Raw genomic sequence first — 12079 nt, forward strand, 5'->3', positions numbered from 1 at the left:
ATTCCCATCTGTCCATAACCGCGGGCACGGCTTTCGAAAGTTCAAAATCCTGCAGGGGAGTCCCAACTTAGCCCATGACAAGCTCTCACGGTCAACGAAGGAATAGACCTCCTCCCGAGACGTTCCGATCAGACTCGGTATCTCGGTTCTTCAAGACACTTCGACAGGTTAAAACAAATCCAGCAACACCGCACAAATGTGCCGGCAAATCCCGGTAGGAGCTGCACATATCTCGTTCTCAGGGCACACTCAGATTCTCTAAACTTCTGGTAGGCCATCCCAGAGTTGCCCCTGGTGGCCACCGGCGGCTGACGAGGTGGACCAACACTCAGAGGAGCACTGGCCCGGGGGGTTTTAAATAAGATGACCCTCGGGCTCCGGAAACCCAAGGGAAAAAGGGGCTGGGTGGCAAATGGTAAAACCAAGGTTGGGCATTGCTGGAAAAGCTTTAATCAAGGCGAACTATCAAGGGGTTCCCATTATCACCCAACCGCGTAAGGAACGCAAAATCCGGGAACATAACACCGATATGACGGAAACTAGGGTGGCAAGAGTGGAACAAAACACTAGGCAAGAGGCCGAGCCTTCCACCCTTTACCAAGTATATAGATGCATTAAGATAACATGGCAATATAATGATATCCCAACAAGTAAATAATGTTCCAACGAGGAACGATCTCCAATCATCACCTGCAACTAGCAACGCTATAAGAGGGGGCTGAGCAAAGCGGTAACATAGCCAAACAACGGTTTGCTAGGACATGGTGGGTTAGAGGCTGAACACAGCAATTTGGAAGGCATGATAAGCAAGTGGTAGGCACCGTAGCATAGGCATAGCAAAAGAGCGAGCATCTAGCAAAGCAAAGATAGTAGTGATTTTGAGGGTATGATCATCTTGCCTGCAAAGTTGTCAGAGTTGACTGGATCCTCGAAAGCAAACTCAACGGGCTCCTCGTTAGCAAACTCGTCTCCCGGCTCTACCCAAACAAGACAAACAAGCAAACGGAACACAATCAACCACGTGCAAAGCTCAAACAATATGATGCAAGGATGGTATGCTATGCGGGATGCAATATGTGATGCATATGCAAGATTTGGCAAGGAATGAATGAACCTGGCCTCAACATGGAAATCCAAGTGTGCCACTGGAAAGATGAGATCAAATCGCTTGAAAACGATATAAAGATCACCGGAATCGGAGTTATGGTTTGAAAATGGCAAGCAATTCAAATATGGCCACGTTCTGCAATTTACAGCAAATAGCCATCTAAATGCAACAAGATGAACATGCTACAGCACCCAAACATGGCATCAAAATACATGGCAGGGATCCATTCATGAAGCTTAACAAAAGTCCCTTAGTGACCTTGAGCCAAAAGGGATCAGAAAATACATTTGCAAGCATGTGAACATGGCAAAAACATAATCAGATCACAGACTTAGGGAAAACTGGAGCATGCTGAAACAGATATCAAGTAGGCATGTTTACGAGCTCGATGCACTCACTACAGAGCAAGTCATGACAATCAAAGCATACACACATCAATAATACACAAAATGCAAGCTAGACATGGCAAGAACAATAACATGGCATGCACGGATCAACTACAACATCCTCGGCAAAATCGCTAACAAGTAGACAATCTGCCCAGATTCACGAAATGACAAAAGTAGAGCTCGATGGACTCAAGCTAGGGTGCTCCATAATTGCAAACAAAGACATGTATGGATAGAGAACTACAAGATTAACAAAACATCCTTACTGATCATCCTCAAAAGAGGCACGGATCACTAGGAAACAACATGAACATATGGCCATATGAGATAAACAGGTCAAGGACTTAGTGGAAATGCTAAGTCCCTAAAATCAGCATTAACAAATGTCTCACTTTGCAAGCTTGTGCTAGTTACCACACACATCACAAAAATACATGGGTTGCACCTCTGGAAAGATGGCAAAACCCTTAACAAAACATATGTAGAGCTCAAGGGCACATCATGCACACAATAATCATGGAAAAAATGACAAATATCTAAATGGAGCAGCAGATCTGACAATTAACTCAAATAGCACTCTTCTAACAGCATTTCGGGCATCAAGATGGACTCAAATGAAAATGATACAATGAGATGAAATGATGTACTCTCTGAGATGAACATTTTGATATGCTATATGCCCAAAACGGAGCTACGGATGAGGAGTTACGACACGATGAACCGGAGCAAATGAATTAGGGTTAGGGAGAAAGTCAACCGTCGTTTTGGATCTCAGATCCAGATCCGGACAGCATGCGGATCGAGGTTCGCCGGACTTTGCTCGAGCTCGTCGGAGTTGGCCGGATCCGTCGAGGAACTTGCCGGGCTTGGGGTTCTCCGGGCGAGGAGGTGAGGAGGAGGCCGGGGCGGCGACTTGGCAGCGGCGGGCGGCGCGGTGGAGTGAAGAGGCGGCGGGGCGGCGCTGGGGTTCGCCGGAGACGAACGCCGGGCGGCGAAGCGGCGGCCGGGCGCGGGGAAGAAGCCGGCGGCGGGCGCGGGCGAGAGGCGGCCCGGTTCGGTGCGGGAGAGGGCCCGCCTCGGGCCTGGGAGGACCGGTGGCGCTGGCGGTGAAGAGGTCCCCTCGGGGGACACGTGGCGGCGGCTGATTGGCGGGGCGATTTCGTCCAGCCGGGGACGGACGTGTCCGGCCGGCGCGAGGTGGAATTTAGGGTTTGGACGGGGAGAGATCCGGATTTGGATGAGGGGGTCTATATATAGGCATAGAGGGAGCTAGGAGAGTCCAAATGAGGTGCGGTTTTCGGCCACGTGATCGTGATCGAATGCTCTAGATGATGGAGAAGGTTTTGCTGGGTTTTGGGCCAACTTGGAGGGGTGTTGGGCTGCAACACACACGAGGCCTTTTCGGTCCCTCGGTTAACCGTTGGAGTATCAAACGAAGTCCAAATGATATGAAACTTGACAGGCGGTCTACCGGTAGTAAACCAAGGACGCTTGGAAAGTCTCGGTCCAATCCGGAAATGTTTAAACCCCACACACGAAAGAAAGGTAGAAATGACCACCAAAGGAGAATGAAGCGCCGGAATGCAAAACGGCCAACGGGGAAAATGCTCGAATGCATGAGATGAACACGTATGCAAACGCAATGCACATGATGACATGATATGAGATGCATGACAATGATAACAACACACGGAGACAAAAACCCGAACCCGAGAAAATAAAATAACTTAAGGCCGGAAACGGCAAGAGTTGGAGTACATATTGGGTAAATCACATCCGGGGTGTTACAACACTCCACCACTATGAAAGGATCTCGTCCCGAGATCTAGGACTGAAAGAACGTCGGGTACTCAGTACGGAGGTGATCCTTGCGTTCCCAGGTAGCTTCACGGTTGGAATGGTGTGACCACTTGACTTTGAGGAATTTGATTGACTTGTTGTGAGTCTTGCGTTCAGTCTCTTCAAGAATAGCAACTGGGTGCTCACGATAAGAGAGATCTTCTTGGAGCTCAATGTCCTCAAAGTTGATGGTGCGGTCAGGAGTCTTGAAGCACTTTCGAAGCTGAGAGACATGGAACACGTCATGAACATTTGCAAAGTTTGAAGGAAGCTCGAGTTGATAGGCGAGATCGCCTCTCTTGCTGACAATCTTGAAAGGTCCCACGTATCCAGGGGCAAGCTTCCCTTTGATACCGAAGCGACGAGTACCTTTCATTGGAGAGACACGGAGGTAAACATGATCTCCGATCTCGAAAGCCAAATCATGGTGCTTACTATCATAGTAGCTCTTCTGGCGGGATTGGGCTGCTTTGAGGTTATGTCGAATGACTTTGCACATTTCCTCTGCCTCTGTGATTAAGTCATTTCCGAGAAGCTGACGTTCACCGGTTTCGGACCAGTTGAGAGGGGTACGGCACTTCCTGCCATACATAATTTCAAATGGGGCCTTGCCCGAACTTGCTTGAAAACTGTTGTTGTAGGAGAATTCAGCATATGGAAGACAATCCTCCCATTTCATGCCGAAGGAGATCACACAAGCCCTGAGCATATCTTCAAGAATCTGGTTGACACGCTCGACTTGACCGCTAGTTTGAGGATGGAAAGCTATGCTGAAGCGGATATTGGTTCCCATGGCCTTCTGAAACGAATCCCAAAACTTTGAGGTAAAGATGCTGCCATGATCTGAAGAGATCACTTGTGGAATACCACGCAGAGAGACAATCCGAGAGGTATAGAGTTCCCCAATTGAGCTGCAGTGATTGACTCTTTGATAGGCAGAAAGTGAGCCACTTTGGTGAGTTTGTCGATGACAATGAATATAGCATCATTGCCACGCTTGGACTTTGGAAACCCAGTCACGAAGTCCATTTCAATGTGGTCAAACTTCCATTCTGGAATGGCAAGAGGTTGGAGGAGACCAGCTGGCCTTTGGTGTTCTGCCTTCACTCTTCTGCAGACATCACACTCATTCACGAACTGAGCAATCTCTCGCTTCATTCGAGTCCACCAATAAGCCTGCTTGAGGTCCTGATACATCTTCGTGCTCCCAGGGTGGATGGAGAGGAGAGAATTGTGAGCCTCGTTCATGATCACTTTACGAAGGTCACCTTTGGGCACAACAATACGATCCTCGAAGAAGAGAGTATCCTTGTCATCAAGGCGGTAGCACTTGTACTTGGGTTGACTCTTGGCAATCCCAATCTTCACCTTTTTCACCATAGCATCAAGAAGCTGGGCTTGGCGAATCTGGTCATCCAAGGTAGGAGAGACTTGAAGGTTGGCGAGGAAACCTTGAGGAACAACTTGCAGATTAAGTTTGCGGAAAGCTTCACAAAGCTCGGGTTGATAAGGCTTGAGAATCAGACTGTTGCAATAAGCCTTCCTGCTCAATGCGTCAGCAATCACATTGGCCTTGCCTAGAGTATACTCGATACTCGGATTATACTATTGAATCATTTCGACCCATCGAGTTTGCCTGAGGTTGAGATTAGGCTGAGTGAAGATGTACTTGGGACTCTTGTGATCAGTGAAAATGTCCACTTTTCTTCCCAATAAGAGATGTCTCCAAGTCAAAAGAGCATGCACAACTGCCGCCAACTCGAGATCATGAGTGGGGTAGTTCTTCTCGTTGGGCTTTAACTGGCGAGAGGTATAAGCAACAACTTTCTTCTCTTGCATCAATACTGCGCCAAGACCTTGGAGAGAGGCATCACAAAAGACCTCGTACGGCTTGGATTCATCAGGCGGAGTCAGAACTAGAGCAGTGATCAATTTCTCTTTCAAAGTGTTGAAAGCAATGTCACACTCCGGAGACCAAACGTACTTGACGTGCTTCTGGAGAAGATTTGAGAGAGGCTTCGCGATCTTAGAAAAGTTTTCAACGAATCTTCGACAGTAGCTTGCGAGACTGAGGAAGCTACGTAGTTGCTTCACGTTCTGAGGAGGTTCCCAATTCACAATTGCAGACACCTTCTCAGGATTCACCGCAATGCCCTTGGCAGAGATGATATGACCAAGATAAAGAACCTCATCGAGCCAAAATTCGCACTTGGAGAACTTGGCGTAGAACTTGTGTTCCCTCAACTTATCAAGCACCAAACGCAAGTGCTTGGCATGATCTTCCTTGTTCTTTGAGAAAACCAGAATGTCGTCGAGATAGACCAAAACGAAGTCATTGGTGTAGGCGTTGAAGATGAAGTTCATCATGCGAGAGAAAGTCGAAGGAGCGTTGACGAGGCCAAAAGACATGACAGTGTACTCATATGAACCATAGCTTGTCCTGAAAGCCGTCTTGGGAATGTCTTGCTCGCGAATACGAATCTGATGATAACCCATACGGAGATCAAGCTTGGAGAATACTTGGGCACCTTTGAGTTGTTTGAACAGCTCATTTATGTTGGGAAGTGGGTATTTGTTCTTGATGGTCTTCTTGTTCAATGGACGGTAATCAACACAAAGTCGGTCTGTTCCATCCTTCTTCTTCACAAAAAGAACACCACAACCCCACGGAGAAGAACTAGGCCGGATGAGACCCATTCTCTCTTGAATATCGAGTTGCTTCTTCAGCTCCTTCAACTCTTCAGGTCCGAGCTTGTAAGGACGCTTGCACACTGGTTCCGTGCCAGGCTCAAGATCGATGACGAATTCAACTGGCCGGTGCGGAGGCATTCCTGGAAGCTCTTCTGGAAAGACGTCTTGATATTCGCAAACGACTGGAATTTGCGAGATGGCATCGAGTTCACCCTTCTCATTGAGAGAAAACAGACGGATGGTATCATCACGAGTGGCAAAGACAATTACATCCTCAGACGAATGAGTCAATTGAATCTGCCTAGCTGCACAATCAAGCTGAGCCTTGTGCTTAGAAAGCCAATCCATTCCGAGAATAAGATCAATATCCGAGTCACCAAGAACATTTGGATAGGACAAGAACTTATAGTCACCCAAAGTGATTGTAACATCCGGAACGCATACACGAGATGTCATTTGACGGGCCGGAGAGACAATAGCCAACGGTTTTGACAACACTTGAGTAACAAAATCATGCTTAGATGCAAAAGGTCTCGACATGAAACAATGCGATGCACCAGTGTCAAAAAGAACTCTTGCAGGAATATTGTTAACAGGAAGGTTACCCATGATGACATCTGACGAATCCTCTGCCTGAGTTGCGTTCATCAAGTTGACCTTGGCGTGCTTGGGGTTATGCTTGACCACAGCTGTACTTGCCGATCTCACAGGAGGAGGAGGAGGAAGACGCCTCTGGTTGAAACACTTGTTGGCATAGTGACCCTTCTGTTGGCACTTGTTGCACGTGACCTCTGAAAGTGGACGGTGATACGGAGCACTCGATCTTGGAGCTTGAGACGAAGTCTTGTTCTGGAAGCCAGGGTTGGGTGGGTGGGAAGATCCACTGTCACCTTTGCTCTTCTGCTGATACGGCTGACAGAACGGAGGAGGAGGAAGCCAATACTTCTGCTGCTTGGCCACTTGAGTAGAGGAAGAAGGAGCAGCATCTCTGACTCGCTTCTTGGAAGCATCACACCTCAGTTGAGCGGCCTCTTGCTTCAATGCCATGTTGTAGAACTCATCGTACCTCAAGGGCTCAAAGAGAACAAGAGCTAGCTGAATTTCTTCTTTGAGACCACCCATAAACTGGTATATCATGCTCTTCTCATCAGGGACGTCCTGCTTGGCAAAGAGGGCGAGCTTCTGAAACAACTTGTTGTAGTCATAGACAGACAAAGAGCCTTGCTTCAGGTTGCGGAATTCCTCACGCTTGCTTTCAACTACACTCTGAGGAATATAATGAGCTTTGAAGTCTTGACGGAATTCATCCCAAGTGATCACACGTCCACCTCTGGAGTCCTTGTACTGCTGAAACCATTCTGTAGCTTGATCTTTGAGTTGGAAGGAAGCGAACTTGATGAAGTCCTCAGGCCTGACGTTACTACACTCGAAATGCTTGCACAGATCCACAAGCCAATCGTCAGCATCGGTTGCCTCAACACAATTGCTGAAAGTCTTTGGCCCGTTAGCAAGGAACTGGTTGAGTGTAGCAAAGTGATTCTGATTGTTGCCTTGGTTCCCTTGGCTGCCTTGATTGCGCTCTTGAAGAATTTGCATGATCAACTGTGTGTTTGCATTGGTTGCGGCCATCACAGCTTGCCATGCCTCCGGAGGAGGTGGAGGTGGTGGCGGATCCTGATTTTGATTCTGATTGGTGCTCTTAGCGGGAGCCATCCTGAAGAGGTTGACCAGCATTAGCACATAGACAAATAAATGAAGCTGAATCCAACGGAATGAAAATTGCAACATAGAGTCTTCACATCCAAACAAAATGAACGAATGCATTCCTCTTGAAATGGTCACATATCCATAAATTGAAAAGCCACTTAGAATTTAGGTAGAGAAATAAATCAACAAGGTACGGATCAAGAACAAATACTCGGTAAGAAATCCCAATCTCAAACCAAATATCCATGGAAGAAGAACTAGAGCTACGAGAATTCCCACCTATGAAACTCCCGAACCTTTCCGGTTATGCAATCAGGTGTTGGGGATACAGGGGAAGCATAATATCTCACCCAAATCTAGCAATTCCTACATCCAGCTGTATCCATCCTTCAACACATAACCGAGAAAAACTTCGGAAACCATCTACCTCAACCTTCGAAAAGCATCCGTTATACAAGTTATGGTGATACTCCCGAACTCCCGCCCCAGTACTGGCTGGTGTCGAGGTTATCTCACCAACGAACTGCATAAAAGAGATTTTCGATGTCGGCGTACTAAACTCAGGTATTCCAGAACTGCAACGATAAAATTATGACAACAACACCTCAGAGCTCAACTCCCCGGGACACTTCCACAAAACCCCTGACAGGAGGCACCAAGACAATGTTCTCGTCACAAAACCATCGGAATGATTCCAACATACCCGCGTGATCCTAAATTTTTTTTAGTGAAATTTGAGAAGAGAAGAGTCAAAACTCCACGTCAGGATGCCTTACTAGAACGATGAGGAGACTAGGAAGTAAAAAGAATTCCCAAACTCTCCGACATATAATTCCTAGATGACTCAAAACATTTTTCTAGACACAACTCGGCCGCTAAAAATGATCAATCAGTGGGGGCTCCTAAGGTCGGGGAAGGCTCTGATTACCAACATGTAACGCCCTCGATGCGGCTATAGCTCCCACGTGTCGAGGCACGACTTAGAGACATAACCGCATTGAAAGCAATGTCGCAAGTTAGGCAATCGTCACAACGTCCCATGTAATATAAATAATAAAGGGGAGAGACATAGTTGGCTTTCACTCGCCACGTCAATCAAAGTACATAAATAGCATTACAACATTCAAACACTCATGGCCCGACTACGGCGCCAAAATAAAAGATAACCCAATATGCGACACGGTCCCGATCACCCCCAACTAGGCACCACTACTAATCATCAGGGAAAGACACGTAGTATCGTTGAGAGTCCTCGTCGAACTCCCACTTGAGCTCGAGCGCGTCACCTGGAGCAGAATCATCAGGCCCTGCATCTGGTTTGGAAGTAATCTGTGAGCCACAGGGACTCAGCAATCTCGCACCCTCGCGATCAAGACCATTTAAGCTTGTAGGTCAGGTAAGGTAAAATATGTGGAGCTGTAGCAAGCGACTAGCAAATATAGTGGCTATCCTGATCACAAAAGAGAGCGGGAAGAGGTGGCAAAGCGCGAACGAGTATCTAGAGGGCATCCTGCAACAAGCATTACTCCAACACCGTGTTCACTTCCCGGACTCCACCGAGAAGAGACCATCACGGTAACTCACACTATTGATTCATTTTAATTAAGTTAAGGTTCAAGTTATCTACAACCGGACATTAACAAATTCCCATCTGCCCATAACCGCGGGCACGGCTTTCGAAAGTTCGAAACCCTGCAGGGGAGTCCCAACTTAGCCCATGACAAGCTCTCACGGTCAACGAAGGAATAGACCTCCTCCCAAGACATTCCGATCAGACTCGGTATCTCGGTTCTTCAAGACACTTCGACAGGTTAAAACAAATCCAGCAACACCGCCCGAATGTGCCGACAAATCCCGATAGGAGCTGCACATATCTCATTCTCAGGGCACACTCAAATTGTCCAAACTTCCGGTAGGCCAGCCCAGAGTTGCCCCTGGTGGCCACCGGCGGCTGACGAGGTGGACCAACACTCAGAGGAGCACTGGCCCGGGGGGGTTTAAAATAAGATGACCCTTGGGCTCCGGAAACCCAAGGGAAAAAGGGGCTAGGTGGCAAATGGTAAAAACAAGGTTGGGCATTGCTGGAAAAGCTTTAATCAAGGCGAACTATCAAGGGGTTCCCATTATCACCCAACCGCGTAAGGAACGCAAAATCCGGGAACATAACACCGATATGACGGAAACTAGGATGGCAAGAGTGGAACAAAACACTAGGCGAGAGGCCGAGCCTTCCACCCTTTACCAAGTATATAGATGCATTAAGATAACATGGCAATATAATGATATCCCAACAAGTAAATAATGTTTCAACAAGGAACGGTCTCCAATCTTCACCTGCAACTAGCAATGCTATAAGAGGGGGCTGAGCAAAGCGGTAACATAGCCAAACAACGGTTTGCTAGGACATGGTGGGTTAGAGGCTGAACATGGCAATTTGGGAGGCATGATAAGCAAGTGGTAGGCATCGTAGCATAGGCATAGCAAAAGAGCGAGCATCTAGCAAAGCAAAGATAGTAGTGATTTCGAGGGTATGATCATCTTGCCTGCAAAGTTGTCAGAGTTGACTGGATCCTCGAAAGCAAACTCAACGGGCTCCTCGTTAGCAAACTCGTCTCCCGGCTCTACCCAAACAAGACAAACAAGCAAACGAAACACAAGCAACCACGTGCAAAGCTCAAACAATATGATGCAAGGATGGTATACTATGCAGGATGCAATATGTGATGCATATGCAAGATTTGGCAAGGAATGAATGAACCTGGCCTCAACTTGGAAATCCAAGTGTGCCACTGGAAAGATGAGATGAAATCGCTTGAAAACAATATAAAGATCACAGGAATCGGAGTTACGGTTTGAAAATGGCAAGCAATTCAAATATGGCCACGTTCTGCAATTTACAGCAAGTAGCCATCTAAATGCAACAAGATGAACATGCTACAGCACCCAAACATGGCATCAAAATACATGGCAGGGATCCATTCATGAAGCTTAACAAAAGTCTAGCACTGAGCTACGACCAATGCATCCATAAACAGGTTCAAACAAGCATGGCAAAAATGCATTTGACAAACAGATTTCAGACTTAGTGAAATTAACACGTGTCTGGAATTTCAGATCAGGTAGCACTCTTCGAAGCATGAAAACTATATGCTACAGGACCTGAACATGGCAAAGTAAAGCATGGCATGGAGCTACTCAAATAGCTTAACAAAAGTCCCTTAGTGACCTTGAGCCAAAAGGGATTAGAAAATACATTTGCAAGCATGTGAACATGGCAAAAACATAATCAGATCACAGACTTAGGGAAAACTGGAGCATGCTGAAACAGATATCAAGTAGGCATGTTTACAAGCTCGATGCACTCACTACAGAGCAAGTCATGACAATCAAAGCATACACACATCAATAATACACAAAATGCAAGCTAGACATGGCAAGAACAATAACATGGCATGCACGGATCAACTACAACATCCTCGGCAAAATCGCTAACAAGTAGACAATCTGCCCAGATTCACGAAATGACAAAAGTAGAGCTCGATGGACTCAAGCTAGGGTGCTCCATAATTGCAAACAAAGACATGTATGGATAGAGCACTACAAGATTAACAAAACATCCTTACTGATCATCCTCAAAAGAGGCACGGATCACTAAACAACATGAACATATGGCCATATGAGATAAATAAGTGAAGGACTTAGTGGAAATGCTAAGTCCCTGAAATCAGCGTTAACAAATGCCTCACCTTGCAAGCTTGTGCTAGTCACCACACACATCACAAAAATACATGGGTTGCACCTCTGGAAAGATGGCAAAACCCTTAACAAAACATATGTAGAGCTCAAGGGCACATCATGCACACAATAATCATGGAAAAAATGACAAATATCTAAATGGAGCAGCAGATCTGACAATTAACTCAAATAGCACTCTTCTAACAGAATTTCGGGCATCAAGATGAACTCAAATGAAAATGATGCAATGAGATGGAATGATGTACTCTCTGAGATGAACATTTTGATATGCTATATGCCCAAAACGGAGCTACGGATGAGGAGTTACGACACGATGAACTGGAGCAAATGAATTAGGGTTAGGGAGAAAGTCAACCGTCGTTTTGGATCTCAGATCCAGATCCGGACAGCACGCTGATTGAGGTTCGCCGGACTTCGCTCGAGCTCGCCGGAGTTGGCCGGATCCGTCAAGGAACTTGCCGGGCTTGGGGTTCTCCGGGCGAGGAGGTGAGGAGGAGGCCGGGGCGGCGACTTGGCAACGGCGGGCGGCGCGGGACCGGGGCGGCGCGGCGGAGTGAAGAGGCGGCGGGGCGGCGCCGGGGTTCACCGG

The sequence above is a fragment of the Triticum dicoccoides genome, chromosome 1A (genome assembly GCF_002162155.2).
Source record: "Triticum dicoccoides isolate Atlit2015 ecotype Zavitan chromosome 1A, WEW_v2.0, whole genome shotgun sequence".
NCBI lineage: Eukaryota > Viridiplantae > Streptophyta > Magnoliopsida > Poales > Poaceae > Triticum > Triticum dicoccoides.